General features: G+C 45.0%; 1 non-coding gene across 1 annotated transcript; it reads right to left on the bottom strand.

Annotated features, from left to right (window-relative positions):
- Positions 1-18,173: 18,173 nt before the first annotated feature.
- trnap-cgg (transfer RNA proline (anticodon CGG)) lies at positions 18,174-18,245 on the bottom strand. The gene has a single exon. It is a non-coding gene; the product is annotated as a tRNA-Pro (tRNA).
- Positions 18,246-21,285: the final 3,040 nt, after the last annotated feature.

The raw sequence follows: 21,285 nt of genomic DNA, 5'->3' as shown, positions 1-21,285 counted from the left end.
GAGATGCACATTTGATGACATCAGCGCAACTGTGTGTACACACATTGTTATGCTGTTGTCAGCTTGTACCCTGCATATGAGGGTTGGGCCATACATGTGCAGCGAGTGTGGCTCGCTACAACATACACACATTATTTAAAGATCCTCAGAAATACTCACTTTTAACAAATTTTCCCAGCAACTTTCCACACGTTTGTCGTCTGCTACACGTATCTGGCAAAGTTACACTGGAATTCCTTGGAAATAGCATGAAATTAAAGTTTGCTAGAAATGCAGGCAGCAAAATGAGGATTTATTCAAAAAATGTGCAAGAGCCATTTTGGACAAGCTGTAGAAAGTTTGTTGGCCATCTGTTTTGTCAGCGAGTGGGTCTAGCGCTGAGACCGAACCCTGTTAAATCGTTACATTTCCCTGTGAACGGGATAAACTTGGTTGAACAGCTTTATTTTTGGTTGCACTGGTTGTTTTTTATAGCCGGCCTCGGATTCAGACAAGTGCTGAAGGAGGTCATTGACTAAGAAAAGGGAGAGAAAGGTGGCCCCTCATTCAGAGAGGGAGGGAGGAGCAGTGAAGCGGATGAATGAACCAGCAGCAACGAAGAAAGTTGGACAGAAAGCGAAGAGAAAGAGAAGAAGAGAAAGAGAGTCTCTTTAATAGAGCCTTATAGAAAGCTTTGTGAATGGTCTCTGTCTCTTTCCCACACAGGTCGTCACACTAAAGTCCTCCACTTGAAAGGGAGCTGGTACTGAATAGGGTCCAAGTCCACTTCAGTCTGCTGAAGAAACATTCCAGCTCTTATTGAAGGAGGATCAGAGACCCTCGCACCAAAGTCAAAAACAAAAGGGGCAAGAATGATGGAGATTAAAGAGATTAGAGGGAAATTGAAGACGGACAGAAAGAAGAAAGGGGATTATAAAGGAGAACATATCAGCAAAAATGAGGGGGGGAGGGGGAATCAAGCACATGAAAGCTCTATAACTCCTTTTTTTCCAAGCAGGCTTTTTGTGAGTGCAACTTCTCTAAGCTTGTTACAGGAAAAGATTCAAAGTAAAGTCTTGAACTTTATAGTGGAGCTGCAGTTGGAAGATAGCAAACGGCTGAGTGGTTACACACCAACGAGCAGCACTTTGAATATGAATGTAGCAGCTGCATAAATCAGCACACACTCACATAAAAATCAGTTATGTTCTTTCCATCTTGCTCGCGCATTTCTTCACAGGACGCACATCCCACAGTTTAAGCCACATTCACAGGCACTAATTAAAATCAAAAGCTGAGTGAAGGCAATGGCGTCCTGTGAGTTGGATGGAAGCATTATTGATTTCAAAAGTTCCTCCAGTTCTTTTCTAAGTGGCTCTGAACAACACACGATATGGAACATCCCGTTTTTGGCTCTAGTGGACAATGGAGGTGCTGTGTGTGCGTGTGTGTGTGTGTGTGTGTGTGTGTGTGTGTGTGTGAGAGAGAGAGAGAGAGAGAGAGAGAGTGAGTGACAGCCTTTTTTGATGAGTCAGAGCCTCACACACATGTTGGTCTTTGTAATAATGGGAAATGGTGGCGGCTTGGTGGGGAGGGTTATTTTCTTGTTCTTTTCCTCTCTCGCCTTGGCGGTGGGTGACATGTCAAGAGGAAGCATTTTGACCTGACAAAGATCTATTCACATTTAAATTCGCTCACCCTGACTTCTCTTCATCTGCTAGATGATAAAAAAGGCAGCAAAAAAGTCTTTCAAAATATTTCAATAGCTGTTTTGGGGATGTTCCCCAAGTTGTCTATTTCCAAGCGTGAAAGAGGTTCAACTAATCTATGAAATCACCAATGGAAAGGAGGACGGGCTAAAGTGCAGCTGGATCCCTGCCAGCTGTGTGAGGGCCAACACCAGAGGACCTGGTATGAGTCTTGATTCAAGCAGGAGGTACCACCTAGGAGGTACAACCCAGGAGGTACCACCTAGGAGGTACAACCCAGGAGGTACAACCCAGGAGGTACAACCCAGGAGGTACAAACCAAGAGGTACAAACCATGAGGTACAACCCAGGAGGTACAACCCAGGAGGTACAAACCAAGAGGTACAACCCAGGAGGTACAAACCAAGAGGTACAACCCAGGAGGTACAAACCAAGAGGTACAACCCAGGAGGTACCACCTAGGAGGTACAACCCAGGAGGTACAACCCAGGAGGTACAAACCAAGAGGTACAACCCAGGAGGTACAAACCAAGAGGTACAACCCAGGAGGTACCACCTAGGAGGTACAACCCAGGAGGTACAAACCAAGAGGTACAACCCAGGAGGTACAACCCAGGAGGTACCACCTAGGAGGTACAACCCAGGAGGTACAAACCAAGAGGTACAACCCAGGAGGTACAACCCAGGAGGTACCACCTAGGAGGTAAAACCCAGGAGGTACAACCCAGGAGGTACAAACCAAGAGGTACAACCCAGGAGGTACAAACCAAGAGGTACAAACCAAGAGGTACAACCCAGGAGGTACAAACCAAGAGGTACAACCCAGGAGGTACAACCCAGGAGGTACAACCCAGGAGGTACCACCCAGGAGGTACAATCCAGGAGGTACCACCTAGAAGGTACCACCCAGGAGGTACAATCCAGGCCGTAATCCTGCTCTCCAGGACTGACAGCCACCAACAAACGGGTAAGGACTGTCACCTTTTTTCACCTCACATTTTTGCAGATGGCTGCTGCTATCGAGTGGAGAGGAGGAGGCATAGACAAATTTTTTTAAATGTTGAGAAAACATCTTTTTTGCGTCAACATCTTTTGACAGGACCATAAAAAGTACTACAAACATATCTAGGAATCAACTCTGGAGTTTGGACAAGCTGCTGCCTGAGAACTGTAACTACATAGATTCTTTGGATGTGTGTGACTCCAAAGATATCACACAGCTTGGGCAAACAAGTAAGACAGAAAATATACTAAATACAATTTATTTCATCATAAGTATTTTTTTCATCTTAATGTTTATTCATTTGTTTTAATGCCATTTGTTCCTTTATTTTTGCCACTATTTTTTTCTCAAAATGAACTCTGGATGGGACATAACCAAACGAAACATAACTGTCACGCCCATTGCAGTCTAAAGAAAATTAAATCAAGGTTTGCATTCCTGGGCGGCACGGCGGTGCAGTGGTCGGCACTGTGGCCTCACAGCAGGAAGGTTCCAGGTTCGAGCCCCGGCTGGAGCACGGGGTCTTTCTGTGTGGAGTCCGTTGTTATGATGCCATGTAAAGACCTTTGAGACAAACTGTTTGTGAAAACGGGCTGTACAAATAAACTTGCCTTGCCTAGCATGTTCTCCCTGTTCCTGCTGGGTTCTCTCTGGTACTCCAGCTTCCTCCACAGTCCAAAGACATCAAGAGGGACCAGGTTAATCCAGACTCTAAATTGACCGTAGGTGTGGCTGGGAGAGCCAATGGTTGTCTGTCTCTATGTGTTGGCCCTGCCATGGACTGGTGACCTGTCCAGGGTGGAACCCGCTTCTCGCCTGAAAGCCACTGGGATAGGCTCCACCCCCCCACGACCCTTAAGAGAAGTAAGCATAAGAAGATGGATGGATTTGCATTCCTGTTCTTTTCTCTCCTCCAGTTTGTTCCTTTCCAGTCTATGGCTTGTCAACAGAGGGACGGCCAACATTAAAACACAAGAAACCCTCATTTGAATACTTTGTCTCTACAAAGTTTGCCCCTGAAAAGTCCACATATTTGTCACATTTTGGGTCTCATTTGATAGCAGTCGAAGCAGTTACTGTTCACTGGAATTCATGTGACCAAACTTAAGATAATTAAGAAATGACCAATGACCCACACAAAATTAAAGAAAGCTGTGTGAAATCACCATTGCAGGAGAATCAACAACCACAACCAGATGCATCAGTGTATCCATGCATGGTCAGGCAGCGGTGACCAGCATGGCTCCGTCAGTCCTCCAGCACGTGGACTTTTCTGACTACTTAAGCACTAATCTGCAACATTTTTCCATTTTTTGCAAACTAACCTAAAAAAAAAAACTAACTTATTCCTAACTAGCAAAACAGTCTACATAAATTGCAAATGCAAAACAATACTTGCAAAGAGAACTGTGTTTTTTGCATTGATACAGCACAGGCATGACTTCAATAAATCAACTACCTACTGAAAAACAAGGGAAAACACAGAAGGCTTTTGTTTTTTTAGAGTGTAGAGCAGTTAGTAAAAAGAAAGTTTATTGAAAACCAAGTGGATGAAGAGTATGTTGAAAAAAATGTTTACAATTTACCAGAAGTAAGAAATTCATATTCAGAAAGAACTGCAAGCAGACGAGACCAGCCAATGCAGTGGGAGTCGTTACATCTCAGGCATGTTGGTCGGTCCTGGGCAAGCGCCCTCCTCACCGACGGTTCTCAGCGTTCGAAGGGTTTGGAGTCGTTTCACCTCACTTATCAAGGGTCCATGGACAGAAGATTTAGCATCCTGTGAAGCCCCTTGGAGCCAATTGTCATCTGTGATAATGCAGGTCCATGTAAATAAAACCTGACTTGACTTGACCTCTGAACCAGCCAGCTCATAAATACAGATGTGGAAGTGTAGCCTCTATGTGGCCTCTCAGTCCCTCCAGGCGCGCTGCAGCTGGTAGCTCAGCAGGTACAGCCTTCATCTAGTAATTGGAAGGTTAGCGGTTCGACCCCCCGGAGACGTGTCAACCTGTCCTTGAGCAGCACTGAACCCTAATTACTCCTGAAGAGCAGGTAGGTGTGTGTGTGTGTGTGTGTGTGTGTGTGTGTGTGTGTGTGTGTGTGTGTGTGTGTGTGTCACCTATAGGAGACCTTTCGAGTATAAACACCAACCTTAGCAGGACCTTTAGTTCTGCGGGTGCAGGGACCAAGGACTGGTCCTGACGCAGCAAAATGTAATTTCTTAAGTTTTGTTTGCTATGGTAGACCTTGAGTGTGTGTGAGAGAGACAAAATGAGGTAACATATTAAAGTGCTTGGAGTGTTGTTAAGGTACAGAGTCATATTAATGAAGCCCATTAACCACCAGGACCAGACCTTTAGGGGGGTTGCAATGGCTCTTAATGAGAATCTGTTCCAACACCCTGCTAAAGCCCCGTTGAATAACAATGAATTCACTCACACTCTCTCTGTGTGCTGTTTAACAGTTCATACGTGAACCGTTACTGCAGATTATCACTGAGAAAACTCCCTTTGAAACCAGGTTTGTCTGACTGGCTCATACTCAGCTAATCCAGAATTCAAGCACAATTAATAACAAAGAATTTACCTTCTAAACCACTGGTTCCTAAACTCTGTGTGTGTGTGTGTGTGTGTGTGTGTGTGTGTGTGTGTGTGTGTGTGTGTGTGTGTGTTTGTGGGGGGAGGGGGGGTGAAAAGTAGGGGGAGCAAAATGCAAGGTGCCAGGGTCTGAAATTAACATCCAAATGAATCATTTAAGTATCGAGAGGGTGATCCAGCAACTGACAGGTTACTGAACCACAATACTGATGTGATCAATATCTGATCACATGTAAACAACACTGCTGGACGGGGGGGGACTGATCAGACGAAGGAGCTGAGCCTCAGACCGTCTCCATACTCCTGGTTGTCTATTCTCTTGCTGACACCTGCCTGTGCGGGAGCGGACACACCTGCAGCACCACTACAACGCTAGAACTCACATCACGCACCTACACTTGAGAGATGCAGTCGCACTTTTTCCACCTCACCACAACATCGCTGTGCTTCTACAGTGTGTAAAGCGTCATGGTGCCACCTACTGTACCAGATAGGGGTGCCACCTGTTCTGTAAAATACGGAATCGTTCTTTATTTGACAAATAAATGTTACATCCCGTATCGGTCCAATATGAGACGCAACATTTATTTGGGAGCAATTTGTTCCATATTTTCAGTCACACCTACGGTCAATTTAGAGTCTGGATTAACCTGGTCCCTCTTGATGTCTTTGGACTGTGGAGGAAGCTGGAGTACCAGAGAGAACCCACACAGGAACAGGGAGAACATGGAGACTCACACAGAAAGACCCCGTGCTCCAGCCGGGGCTCCACCCTCAACCTTCTTGCTGGGGGGCCACCGTGAGGACCACTGCTCCACCGTGGCGCCCTGATAGTAACATAAATGAATGAATTAATTAATAAGATAAATAAATTTCCAATATTAAAAATGTTTGTAGCTTTTAGAGGAATACAGTTTTTAGTAATCATATAAATGAATTTATGAATGTGGTTTCCTGTAATTGTTTGGATGACATGACTTCCTTTCAGACAAATAGTGTTTAATTTAATTCACAAATTCTCATCCCACCCCTCCCCTCTTGGTTACCCCAGCTGAGGTGACACAGGTGCACCACACCGTCGGGCACAACCTTGGCTACAATACTGCTGACTGCGCACATGAACTGAACCAAGCGATTCAAAGATTGTGACAAAATGACTTCAGGGAGAACAAAGGCAGAGGCAGTGGCAGATTTAAGTAGGAATAATTGCTTTCTTGTTCACCCTTTTAATAAAAACACCTACAAAATAAAACACCCCACCCCACAGGAGTCAGGCCTGTGGCGGCCATGGCGCCGAGGACCGTCCCTTAGTTTCATTTCTGAAAGGTGGCAACCCTAGTACCAGAGTGTGTGACATGTCATGACCTATGTTGAAGGGTTGCTTGAAGGACCTCAGAAAGATTCTCACTTGACCTCTGAGTTGTACCTGAACCGTTACAGGTACCACTTGTCCTCTTCTCCTTAGTCCATCGCCTCCTGTTTCTGTGTCAAGCTGGTCTGTCGACTCAGGGTGAGAACAGAAATAGATGGTTTAAAGAGGGAGATCAAGGAGTCATATTAGCTCTCCAGACAGATACACGGGTGAACTTCTGACAATGAGAGAGATTTAATTGATGAGGACGAGCCATATCCTGGAGCTCTGACTGAATGACTCTCACAGTTCCAATAAAACTTTATTTCTGCCCTCCATCAAAGGCAGAATCATTAATTGACTTTGGTGTCTCCTTTATCCAACGAGCCTGTCGATTCTCTCACTTCACTTTTGTTCCACGCTCTGAACCGGCCATCAGTATCTGAAGAGGCCCAAACAGCACAAGATGCATCCCAGTCTTGCTTATTGACCTCACTGAGGCACTGCAATACACCTGGAACCCCGTTTCCACCAGAGTAACACCGCCAAGGGCACTGAATCGCTCCTCTGCAACTTTGTGGGCACTGTGTGATGCTGCGTGGAGAGAAGAGTTGAATAAATACTAGCAGCAGCAGCATCATCATCATCATCATCATCATCATCATCAACACCACCACCACCAGGCCGGGCTCAGATAATTCAGTGGTTTAATCAGAAGGTGGTCAAGGATCATGTGACTACTTTCTGGAAATATCTGGCTGTTCATCATCAAAAAATTCAGAGTTAATTCTGATAGCTGACACCCCCGAAGACACAAAGGGTCCGATTAAAGAGATCTTTAGTGGATGGTCTTGGCACGTCAAAGTGAGTCCACTTCATTCATGCCGTCTGGCACAAGGAGCTTGATCGTCTCTAAACTCATTCAAGGTGCGGGTGGCGTCATCTCCTCGCCGAGGAACTGCAGTGCCTTATGTTCATGTAATATATCATACATGATGATCTTTTATGGATCGCTGATACGTACCTGGATGTTTGACTGACGGCAGCAACCCTGTTGACCCCATAAAAGTAATTTCAATCTCAACGGCACGTTCCTAAGTTCACTTCACTTTTCAATCTCTTCACGTAAAACTAGTTGGTTCAGTTGATCAGGTGACGTGAAGGTGTCAGTCTCCAGGCATGATACGTCCTTCCTCTATGCAGTAAAACAGAAGTGAGGCTTCCAAAATATTGGGGCGCAACATTTGAAAGATGATTGTTTCCAGCCGCCACTTTTATCCCTGGCGTGTCTGTGGTATGCTGTGATCGCTGGGGTGCGACTGGGTTCATAAACCAGACACAAGCGCAGTCATAACACGGTTCCTGCATTGTTCTCCGCTGACACAAGGGTGAGCACGTGGGAGAAATGTTTAGCTGGTGAATCCAGCGAGATGAAAAACAAGCGGATTTTCTGATGAGGAAACTTACTGTCGACAAATATTCCAGAAGATAAAAGTCAGATTCTTTCTCCTTAAGGCATCTGTTAGATCGGATCCCTGCAGAAAACATTTCACCTTGAAATGACATCCTTAACATGTACGAATTTATTTGGTGTGGGTCTTTTAGGAGAGAGGAACAAGCTCCAGTTTTTTGAAGCAGCAGCAACAAGGACATTAATACAGTCTATGAACAGAGACTAGAAGCTCTTAGCTGTTGAGGAAAAGGTCTTTTATGGATGTCCAGGGAGTAATTCATATCTATAATGACGTGATGGGCTATGAAGGACTGGATGCGTACACACACATCATGCACTTGAAAGGAAAACAACCTTCTATCTGAACTTACTTCCACCTGCAGCATGTCACAGTAATTGATCAGGCTGTAGTTACAGTAGACAGAAGAAAATAAAGCCCGAGAGGACGACCTTCTCACCCTATTAGCCTCCGTCTCAAATCAATACTGGGAGTAGCGGGAATAAGGGGCTTGCTGCTCCTGTTCTCGGGCCTGTGATGAGTTGAGTCGAAAGTCCCTGCAAATTGTTTTGAGATTATAAAAAGGTTGAGGTGGCGGAGTCTTTAGAGAGTAATATCTTGGAGAAGGAACGTGAGTGGAAAATAGGAGTGAATTAGAGGAGTGAAGGCGGTAAAAGCCTGAAGGAAAGAAGGATAACTTACCTTTGAATCACGAGCAATCATCTTTCCTTCCATCCATCCTTCCCTACTTCATCTCGTCCATGTAATGAAAGAACCTTGAGGTAGAGGTGACCACATCTGGCCTGAGTCTGAAGGGCGAGCGTTCATCTGAGGCCGTCAGCTACGCGAACATTTAGCTGTCCAACAAACTCATGAGGATTTTCGTCCTTCAGATTTCCTCCTTTTTCCTCATTTACCTCAAAAGTCAATAGTCCATTGTTTGATAGAATACTACCCCGATTCTGTCATCATAGACTCGGAGAAAAGTGCTGCGGCAGCAGTTCCATTAGTAATCGAGCGAGGCGTCCTCATTAAAATCCCCCCAGGTGACCTCAGACTCTACCTTGGCCCACGGAAGTGTGATCCTGTCACCGTTTCCATGCAGCGTATTTATTGGCATCCATCTCAGAGAGCCAGTCTGCTGCATCCATGCTGCATGAGCAGCGTTGGTCCTCTGAGCGCAGCGCCAGTCACACGTTGTGCAGATGAGCTGATCAAGACCAAATTAAACTGAGATCATTGTGTGTGTGTGTGTGTGTGTGTGTGTGTGTGTGGGTGTGTGTGTGGGTGTCAGTGGTGCTGCTGGTATTACCAGAGTTATTCTTACCATGGTTGTCTCTAAAGTGACCTCATAACGTGGCACATGTCGAACCGTATCGGTGCTCCTGCAACACACTCACCACCCGGCAGAGGAGAGTCCATCGCAGCGGCAGCACGTAAAACCCATCAGCGCTCCTCAATCCTGACCCATGCTTGGTTTATTTCAAAGAATTATGAGTTTAATGGTTGTTCGGTTTTATGCCTTCATTCTTCATTTTTATGTCTTTGTATTTATGAAATTTCCATCTCAATTGGTGTGCAATATTTACACAATGTTTATGTGCTTATGTGTTATTTTTAGTCTAGAGAGACGCTTCTTTGATCATCTGTTTGTGTTTCTCTAATATATTTGAAATGCGCTACTTACCAGAGTTAATTTCCCCTCTGGGACAATAAAGAATCTTAAATCATCTGAAAATGGTAAAAACAGGACATTGTTCAACATTTGTGCGTTGTTGCTGTTATTTGTAATTAACAGAATTTATTGTTATCATTATTGTTGTGAAGGTTTTGTTCCTGGAGCCTAGCGAGATAAACATACAGACAGAAAGAAAAACTTGAACTGAGCGTTTCAGCAGAATACATTTGCTTTTATCTGTTTTCTGTAATGGAGATAAATAAAAAGGGCTGTCAGGTTAAGCGTGTTGATTCAGTTTGCATACATAATGGCAGAAAACAAATCACCTCCCTGAAGTCTACTTTATCCATATTTATAATTTCCATATATTAATTTCCACAAGGCTCCCGTCTGAGGATTAGCGCTGCAAAGGATCTTGCATACATGCATATATATGCTGCGTATTTGCCTGGTAGTGTGATGGACAAACTCTAATCTGCTTCATTTGCGTGCCATCACTCTCTCCACAGCCCGTGCGTCCCCCTCACCAGAACTTTCTTTAGCGCTACACGTCCTTCGCTTTGTTCCCTTGTTTTTCACACTTGACACCCCGCATCCTCCCTCTTCTCTTCCTCAGACACTCTTGTTCTAGCTCAGTTGACTCCTGTCTCTTCTCTCGGGGATTATCTGTATCCCGGTGTCCTGCTGCTCTTCTGTCAGTAGCCTCTTGGATGGACGGGAGCGCCGACGCTCCGCTTTCACTGAGGCTTCTGCTGTTGCTTCTCCTCCTCGCCGCCTCTCAACAGGAGATAGATGTAATGTTCTTTTGATCTCTTCCACTTCTCTTCCTCCCGCTCTATAAACAGATTATGGAGCTGTGTAGAGAAGCAAAATACTCCCAGGTTTTGCCCTCCATCTCCTCTAAACCTGCCACCCATGTGACGGCTCCATCCATAGCTGCTGGTTTTTTCTGCTTCTCCTCATCTTTCTTTACAGCTGCAACAAATGACCTTCGAATGGAAACGGGCTTAAGAATGCTGTAACTTCCATCCGTCCGTCCATTTTCTATACCGCTTATCTGTTAAGGGTCGGCTGGACCCTTGATGTGACTTTTCAGTTTTTGATGATATTCCAACCACTTCCCCACCAGTGGTGTTCCCTCCCTCCCCTCCATCCATCCACCACTTAATGATCCTAACCTTTGGGCTTTTAAAGGTCATCGTCCATAAAGGGACTGGGAATCATTTGCCCAGGACTCCTGCTGTGGCGGCTGTGGCAGCGTTTTCAACATCACCTTCAGTCTGAATTATTTCTACACACGGCTGCTGTGACAATGATGCAGCAGCCGCTCCACACAGGCCCCAAATACACTTTGATATCAGGGTGACCCGTGACCTCACTGTATGTTCTTCTTCCAGCCCACCAACCCTGATATCACAGCTTTGCACTGGCGTATGAATCATCCATGGCAGAGTAAATAGTGTGATAATGAATACATTAGAGTTATGCCTCTGAGGCTCTGCATCAACCAGCAGATACGGCTGTAATCAAACTGGAGAAGAGTAAAGTAGAGGAACTAGGGGAGATTAGTGACTCGGGGCAGTGTGTTTTCCCCTAGTTTACAAGATGGAGCTTTTATTATGCTGGGAATTGTGCTGGCTAAAACACTTGCCAGTGGCATTGTTGTGGAGCTACAGAAGATGGTGAGCAGTGTTGTGCTAGTTACTGAAAAACAGTGATTAGTTATAGTTACTAGTTACTGCAATTCAAAAGCAACTCAGTTACTAACTCAGTTATTAAAACCAAAAAGTAAAGCATTACTATGGAAAGTAACTATTTAGCTACAAAAAAAAGTTCAGAACCGTCAACATTGTAAGCTCTGTCCTACTGGACATGCATTTTCATCACTGAACTGAACTCTGCTCAGCAATGTGGTGGACATTCATACAAACACTAAGATGTTTCAAAGATTGATTGATTGATTAACTTTAGCCTGGCTAGCAGTAGCACTCCCTCGCTGAAAAGAACGACTCAGGCGCTGTTGCTCAGGTGAACGGAGTGAGGTGACATCTGTGTCGGTATCTGTGCCGGTCCCTGACCCGCTAGCTTTAGCAACAAGTGTCGTCGCCGCCGCGTGCTGTGTGCCTGGATGCTGCGTGCCTGGATGCTGTGTGCCTGGATGCTGTGTGCCTGGATGCTGCGTGCCTGGATGCTGCGTGCCTGGATGCTGCGTGCCTGGATGCTTTAATAGATGAGAGTTGCTGTTAGCGGCCGCAGAGAGGCTCTTAGTTCCGAGACGCAAGTTGCATTTAACATAAACATTTTTCTCCTTCTGCTCAACGAAGGAGAAGTAGTGAGCCTACTTCCACTTAAGGAAACCAGCCCGAGGTTCCGCCATGATGTCTTGCACGTTCTTGCTGTTATAAACAAACACGCCCCCACAGCGCAGCTCACTCTCCTCCTGTCTCTTGCACTTCCCCCAAGCCCCCCCCGACACAGGAAGTAAACACAGTGGCTCAGACAGTAAAATAACATAAAATAAACTAATAAACGGATCGTTTAGTAACTAAAACTGAGTTATTGAATTTTAAAAATAATGCGTTTGATTATTAGTTACTGCCAAAGTTACTTTTTTGGCAGTAACTACTAACGCAGTAACGCGTTCGTCCCCACACCGATGGCGAGACAGACTCCACCTCGTGGGAGGCTACAGTTGCACCCTACAAATATGAAGCCAAATCAATCTGAAGCAAGTTGCTCGATCATCTCAACAACTGTTGATCCGACTGACGTCAAACTTGGTGTGTGTACATTACTGGTGCCTCCAGGAAATGCAGGATACTGTTATTGTTTTATTGTCATGTTGGATGACAAGTAGGAAGGACTGGAGAGAAAAAAATACTGGGAGAGTTGACAAGAAAAGCACTGTGTAACCCCTGTCTGTCCATCACCTGGGGTGTTGGAGCTGGAACCAGCCGTTACTGGGCAAGAGCTGGGGTCATCCTGGACAGGTCACCAGTCCATCACAGGGCCGACACATAGAGACAGACCACAACTCACGCCTACAGGCAATTTAAGCTGACTTGCCTCTTTGTTGAGGAGATGTTGACTGCACCACCTCAGGGATTTGTATCTTAGGTTAATCTCTCACCAGTGATCATCACCAACAAACACCTCACATCGCTGGACAGGTCAGATGCCAAGGACAACATCAGTTGCATCCACGAACAACGAAGAGATAAACTTCTCTGTCCATTTCAGATTTTCTCCAAAATTAAAATTGCACAATAATTGCATGAACCCATAATTGCTTGATGTTTGTAGAATAAAAGTCTAAAAAAACCTAAGTATTTCAGGTCACAGTAACCTCCAGAGAGACTATGAACAAGGAGAGGAGCTGAGCCGAGGGTGAGCCCAGTGCTCAACACGCTGGGCCTGTGTTCCCTCAGCCACAGGAGGCTCTTGTCACGCAGCTAGCGGGCTGTGTGTCGTCCCATGTTCACCCTTCATGTTCACTTGCTTTCCATTCTTGACTCCAGAAGGAAGCGCAGGTCCGGGTCACCTCTCACTTTGACAGCAAAGACCAGTAAATGAGGTCAGCCTGCCTCGTCAGTGGCTACATCTCTGCCACTGGGCTCGCCCTCCACAGCCATCCCAGTCCACCATCGTGGGCTGAGAGGCCTGCAGGCTTAAACCCAAACACAGGAATGAATGGGCCATGTGTCATCTGCTCTTCAGAATGAAAATAATGAAGCGTAATCATCAGGGCAAAGACAGACATGGAATGCTAAAGAACTGAGAGGAAAGTGCAGAGCAACAAAACCTTAACAAATACCCTCTGAGTGTTCATTAAAAAAAAGGTTTCAGAAATACAAATAAAAAGCTTCTTGGGACTCATCCATGGATAAAGATTTCCCAGGCTGAGTCAAAATTCCTACAGTTTCCAAATAATCTGGCAAGTGATGCAGTCAGTAAAGAAAAGCCCATTATCATTTTTATGGCACGCTGAAGGAGTCCCAAGGTTCCCCAAACTAAAACACGGCAGGGAGTCAGCAACAGCCCCCTGAAATGCTCTTGAGGGGGAAATTATTCAACAAAGCTGAGACCTGAAAACAAACACCAAGAAGAATTATCTTTGTAAAGGATAGAAAAGTTAAAGGTATTCATTACAGGTGGCTGAAGTCCTGAGAAGAGAGATGTTCTCTTCTTGAATGGCGTCACTTGTCACTCAGAGACAGACGTGATCGTGCCGAGTGAGGCGTCTGTGTGAAGAGGAAGAAAAATGCCATTTCCTTGTTTTGCTTTGTTTTCATATTTATTTCCTGTATCAGGAAGAAAATTCGACATGTAGAGGGTGGCCTTACAGCTTCCATTATAGATAAACAACGGCACAAACACTCAAACAACAACAGACTGTCATCCTGAGTACAGCCAAAGAAAGAAAAATGCATGTGCGAGTTCATCTTAATAAATTGAATAAGACTCACTTGTTCTAGATATATTTATTGGGAAGCACTGCATGTCCAACACAAATAAGACCTGAATAATTCTGCGTTTGTTTCAACGAACAGACACAGTAATTGCGTTAGATTATTTGGCTGTAACACCGGGAGCAGAATCTTACACATAGTGAACCTCAAAAAACAGAAACACAATTATTCTCATCTCATCAGCCATGAATTGAAGGGAGCAAAAAAAACCCCAAACAAACAAAAAGACACTAAGACTAAAAAAATAACAGCCAAAAAAAAAAAAAAAAAACTACAAAAGGTGCGGCCCACTATCACCTGAGACACACAGGGTTCCAGTTCTCCTGCCTCCTCAGAAAGGAGATTAAAAGGTGCAAATTAATTGGGTTAATTTTGAAGAAGAGGTCAATTTCTCAGTAAATGCAACGTTTTTGTCAGTTTGTTCAGTTTTTCGTCCCAAAGCGAGAAGCCCATCGGATGAAAGACACTGTCCAGGTGCTGTCGGTCTCCTCGCTCCTTCTGACGTTCCTAAAGTAATTAATACTGGATCAGGTTCTATTTTTATTTTGAGTATTTTCAAAACGAACCTCCATGTCTGCTGTTGTGCACTCGATCCATACTTGTATCTTACACCTTTTGCAAAAGCTGCCATTAATTAGGACCAGGGAGGTGCAATTAGCTTCATCTCAAACCCGACTTTAAACGACAGCGTATTCAAATATAACGCATCGAAAAGAGCAGTCACATTTTCAATTTTTTCAGAGCACCGTTTCATCCTCCGGTCCGTCAGTAATAACAGGCTCCTGTAATTCAAGCGGTCGTTGACTTAGATCGCTGCGCTTGTGGCTGTCATATTTGCTTTGTGCCATTTTTCTTTGCCACCAACTCGACTTTTCTCTGCCCGCAATGCTTGCTTCCCATCAGTGAGGTAACTCCTCCCTCCCTTCCTTCACGTGATTGGATCATAGATCGGCAATCTCCATGAAAGAGGAGTGTATGATCTGAAAACAGAGGGGATCGTCTAACGCTGTCAGGGAGCTACAGCCTCACACTGCAGCTCCTGCTGAGGAAGAACAAACTTCTCTTGTTGTCTGGGAGCGTCTGGAGAGGTACGGCTGTACTGTTGCCCCTAACATGGTTACAATTACCAGTCCTAAGCGAGACACAAGTTGGTGTCTCTCACTGAACTGAGGAAAGGTTGTTGTGCTGTGTTTTACACAGAATAGATCTTCCCATGGATGGCAAGAGAAAAGGTCCTGGTTTTACTCATTGCAGTTCATTCCGCAGCAACAGCAGCCACTCTGACGTTTTGTGTGGAAGGGCACCAGGTCACAGGTTTGCTCCCACTGAAAACAACCCCTGAGTGACATCCACCATGAGCGACCTACTAGCAGACCTGCGGCGGCTATCGGAGCTATCTGATGCTACTCTGTGTTTTGCGGTGGAGCTCCTGTGAATAGCAGCAGCTGGAGGTGCCACCATTTTACAAAGGTGGTATTCAGGTCTCACACTCTTATCAAATATGTGTTTCATAACCACAGGAAACTTCAGAGACTTCTAAAACTTCGCTTATGCCTACAGTTCACACACCGGAGCGCTGCTTTTTTAAATGAAAGACAACAATATCTCTGCAATATTCTCTTGATGGAGATTATTTTAACACAGCTGAAGAACTAAAGTGGGACTCCAGAGTGACAGTATTGTTGTGGCCCGGGGGAGGGCGGGGGGTCATTATAGTTATAATAATAGCAGAAACAAAGCAGCCAGCAAACCAATGGAACTAAAATAAATATTCAACACCCTCAAATCAGAGTCATGTGATTTGAGAGTCACCACATGATGAGGACTGATAGATTCTGCTCGAGATGGCAGTGATCAGTTGACCCCTTCAGCTGCAACGTTGGATTTACAGGGCGTTCAAGATGAAATGGAACCTGACGCTGATTGGGATCATTCTCAGACGTGGAGGAGCAGCTGTCAAGACTGATGAGGTTCAGTGAAACTGCAGAAATTCAAGTCATCTTTATTGTCTCAGAGGATAAGGAGAAAGTCGGCAAGATTTAAACCTGTTTGTTGGTTCCTGCATAAATGTCGGATTCTCTACTTTAGATTAGGTGTTGTCAACGTGGGGCCTTGGACCTGCAGGGTTCCTTGAGTGTTACAAAGGCACAGTTAACAGAATGAGGGAAAGGGCTGACCACAAAACATGTCAGATATTTATTTAAACAACAAGGACTTTAGTGAAGGAGACACATGTGCCTCCCCTCTCCTTGAGCTGCTTTTAGGAATTCAGAGATCCCTCGAGATCGATGTCCAGGTCGCAGGAGGACGGTGGAGAGAAGTTACAAGGTGCAGAAGTTGGCCTTGCAAGTTAGAAAAGTCTAACTGTATTCAGTGGTTAGATGAAGAACAGCAGGAAAATGTGTTAGAGTTCAATAACACAGAACAATAAGTGTGTGTGTGTGTGTGTGTGTGTGTGTGTGTGTGTGTGTGTGTGTGTGTGTGTGTTCTCATTCATTAAATGGAATTAAATTATGCAGTTTGTTTTCAGGGAGGACAGCCTCAGGGTGGCTCAGCCTCAGTCTCCATGTCATGCTTCACCCATAAATGAACAACAAAGACTTTTCTTTGCTCATGTTTAGAGTGCGGACACAATCAGCAGCATGTCACCCTCTTCTAAAGTGAGTGCTCTGCCTTCGCCTTCCTGGATGCGCTCTGGATTTATAAAGCAGGCATATATTGACTTGGGTTTATCTCTGCAGCATGAACAAACAATTCCAGGAATATAAGACAGTCGGGAACACTTAACAAAAGCTTCATTTTGCGACACACAATGATCCACATCTTCAATTGCTCCTCAGCCTGACTGTTACAACCACAAAATATTGAGAGGCAGAGAGCTGGAATTTTTATACACCTGCACACAACAAACAGATCATTTTTTGTGTTAAGCCAAACAAAAATAATAAATAAAAACAACCACCAACAAAAGCAAATTTGGCAGAGAGTGACCAGGCCGAGCCCAGAGTGACCACGCCGAGCCCAGAGTGACCACGCTGAGCCCAGAGTGACCAGGCCGAGCCCAGAGTGACCAGGCCGAGCCCAGAGTGACCACGCTGAGCCCAGAGTGACCACGCCGAGCCCAGAGACTCCACCTCACCCTTTGACAACATACAGCTCTGTTCCACTGACTCAAGCCCATGCTGGGTACAGGGGTGCAGCACTGACAGTCAAGACCTCCAACTTCATCCTGCTGCACCAGGGACTCTGGTCCTCCTGTAGTCAAAAGTCTTTACGCTGAAGGAAGGAAGGAAGGAAGGAAGGAAGGAAGGAAGGAAGGAAGGAAGGAAGGAAGGAAGGAAGGAAGGAACAGCATGGCCGCCACTGAAGCCCCTCAAAATGACTTCCACTGATGCTTATGTTGAAGTTCATGTCTGGTTAAAATTGAAGATCACATATTGACTCCACGGGGTCATCCGGAACTTGACCCTGGGACCTCGTGCACCCAAAGTGTGAGTCATTCCTCTTGAACAACAAGCCACACTGGCACTAGTAGCTTGGCTCCTTGTCGACTCACTGCAGTCTCTCAAGTTCTCGACAACGGATCATTACTTGTCAATAGAAAGAGTTACTGTCTGTTGGATTCACCAGATTCATTCTTAAGTTGTTCAAACGCAGTCAGATGAATGCTTTATGATGATGATCAGGCTACACCAAGCAACATCATCATGGCGCACCACCAACATTTCTGAAACTGAGAGTTTATTTTGAAGTTTAGGTTAGATTCTATGATACAGAGATTTGCAGTCAGAAAGACACTCCTGAACAAAGCCCATCCACTGTACCATTCTCTGAGCTCTACCATGTGGTATGTCAACAGTTCTTCAGGTGGGTTGTTTCAAACTCTTTCAAGGGTGGATCTCTCCAGAAGGAAGCTCTGCATTACAAGATTGAGGGCTCGTCCGGGATTTGAACCCGGGACCTCTCGCACCCGAAGCGAGAATCATACCCCTAGACCAACGAGCCACAGGAGCAAGGCAATCTGTGACTTCAGACGCATGACATCAAAACAACTTTCCCCACTCTCCCTCAAATGGTCTCACATGATTCGTTTGCACCACAGTCACATTTCCATCAGTCCAACACACCTTTCGCTGACACATCATTCTTTTCCACTTTTTGTTGAGATAAAGAGACTTCTTTCCTGTCCTGCGATCATAATAACTGAGGCTGCTAAATTGGCATCAGTCACTTCTACGTGATAATTGGTCACTTTCATCCATCAACTGGTTCCTCTCAGGGAAAAACGGCTTTTAGTTTCAGTGAAACCAACATTGAGAACAATGGTCTAAGTGAGTCTCTACGTGTTTTCCTTAATAGATGCGTGTCTTTCAGGACACTACTTTCAGGTATCCCATTGCGGTGGTTTTGTCAAAGCAACCTGCTGGTAAAAGTCTAGTTGACCACTGATTGTGGCTGGTGGTTGCATCAGCAATCACTGTATTCCAAAAATGTGAGTGTTTCCATGTCCCAAGAGCCGGCTTCCATGTCTGGTGATCAGACAGCTAAGGGCCCCCACCTTGGTCTGCTGCCCAAACCACACTGGGGACCCTTCCGGTTCCTCCTGCAGGTGGTGGCTCCACGGGGGGACGAGTCCATGTAACCTTTTCGGGCTGGGCCCAGCTGGACCCCATGGGCTAAGGCCCAACCACCAGGCGCTTGCCAACGGGCCCCAACCCTGGGCCTGGCTGGGTTCACAGACTCCTAGTTCTTCTTCCCATTTGAGAGGTGCCCAGAGTAGAGCTGCTGCTCCTCCATGTTGAGAGGAGTCAGTTGAGGTGGTTCGGGCATCTGGTGAGGATGCCTCCTGGACGCCTCCCTAAGGAGGTGTTCCAGGCATGTCTGACCGGGAGGAGGCCTTGGGGCCGACCCAGGACACGCTGGAGGGATTATATTTCTCAGCTGGCCTGGGAACACCTCAGGATTCCCTGGAAGAGCTGGTGGAAGTGGCTGGGGAGAGGACAGTCTGGGCTTCCTTGCTGAGGCTGCTGCCCCCGCGACCCAGAGCAACTGAATAAGTGGAAGATGATGACGACAAGTGTATCCAGGAGACAATTGTGTCAGTTTCAGACCAAGAAATCATCTGCCTCATGAAACCAATAAAAAAAAAAATAAATAAAAAAGCCCAACATTCCAACAAACACTTTGCTGCAGAGGTTGCATGCACCGTGTTGAGTCCTGGGCTGAGAGTTAAAACAGGACAGGAAACGAGATGGTCATGATGGAGGGTAAACAGGAGGGGATGGATGAATAATAAATATGTTTATTGAAATTATACAAAGAAGAGTGGCTCTCAGGAAAGCAGGCCCCCATGGATTTCTAGTTTTTTCAAACGGTGACTTTGCCCGCTTGCCAACTATATTTCCATCCAACGCTTCTAAAATGTTCCCTCTCACAGACACAATTGTGATTTACATTTCAAAGGCGCTTGTGTTGCAGAACTACCTGACTACAAGCTGCACAGCTGGGACACAGAAACCCAGACAGAAAGAGCAAAGACTTTAAACACCAGATCAAAGAGAGGAACACAACGAACCTGATGGCCACAGAGAGAGCACTGCCGCCTGCACTGACGCCACCTGACCCCCAGGGACCTACGGTGCTAAGAGACATCAGGATTTCATCGAAACTTCTCATTACCCTGATCAGCATGCTGTAACATCATGATCGTGATGATTATTATTATGCAGACATCTTTCATTTCCTGCAAACTCAGCCAAAATACCTCATCCAGAAAATATTCAATATTTAATGTACCTTAACAAAAAAAACAACCGATGAGCTAAAATGTTGCATACTTTAAAAAATATATAGTTTTCATTAGAAGCATAGAGTTAACGCTCTCGTGCATCACATTTTCATGTAAATGAACGTCCCTTTCCGTAAATCCCTCATCAAACGAGTTCAAGGTGTCAATTAAGCTCCATGAATCTTTCCGTAAATCTAACCAAGGTCCTCAATGCTCATTGTTACACACTTGAATAGAAATGATAATTCCAGTGTGCGGGAATAAGGTTTTATTTTCTTGTTCTGTAAAAACACGGACAAAATGCACATGAGCAACACTGGCACTCGTTGAAAACTCCGGTCCTTTCCTTTTAACATATCACCATATCAAAAATACTGCAAAACAATAAAGGTGCATTTTCTGGTAAGCATAAAATATCAATAATCAATACTCTCTTGTATCAAATAAATCGAAATTCACATTACTATAACAACAGTACATTTTTCTTCTTGTAAACAAAATAAAAAAATATCCTTGGCATCCTCTCACATTACCAAAAAGAACACTCTTTCCCCAAAACGAAATATGTCAGCGGCATTACATGACTCTGTTCAGTAGAACCATGATAAAATCGTTTTGCACAACACACCATTCACATCCCATTCATTCCAGGCTACAGGTGAGCTTCTTTACCCACTCGACGTCACGGTAGGTATAATAATGAGTAAGTATATCTCGTGTTACTAACGTGCATTCCACACACACATTTGCTCCACAGATACTCTCCTCCGTTTATACCTTCATTTAACATATTCCCCATTACCTTTATACACTTTTAGCTCGTCATTTCTCACCTGTAAAAACACGGACAAAATGCACATGAGCAACACTGGCACTCCTGGAAAACTCCAGTCCTTTCTTTAGAGGGAGGACCCCTGCTGTTCAACATGTGCGTTGCACAGAGAGTGTTTAGCTGCCCAAAGATCGCCCGTCCCAATGAGTGTCACTCACAGTCATTTTAGTGCAACACCCAGAATGATGAAGTGTTTTACAACTTTAAGTACATGTGTGTTATGTGCCACGTTTTAACCACAGTCCCAAGAATAATGTAAATAGCATCCTAATGAAATTAAATGTTATATGAAACGAAATACAATAAAATAATGAAATAATATGATGGGGGTATGCCTGTTTTAATGTAACTACTTTAATCATGTATCTCACATCATGCAACCGCAAGAGTCCACGAGCTAAGGCGTCACCTGGGACAGCGTGTCG

Source organism: Aulostomus chinensis, chromosome 13 (assembly GCF_037954235.1).
Source record: "Aulostomus chinensis isolate RoL2024-O1b breed Wild chromosome 13, RoL_Achi_v1.0, whole genome shotgun sequence".
NCBI lineage: Eukaryota > Metazoa > Chordata > Actinopteri > Syngnathiformes > Aulostomidae > Aulostomus > Aulostomus chinensis.
The sequence above is the reverse complement of the archived record's forward strand: the minus strand, read 5'-3'. Positions and strand labels throughout refer to the sequence as shown.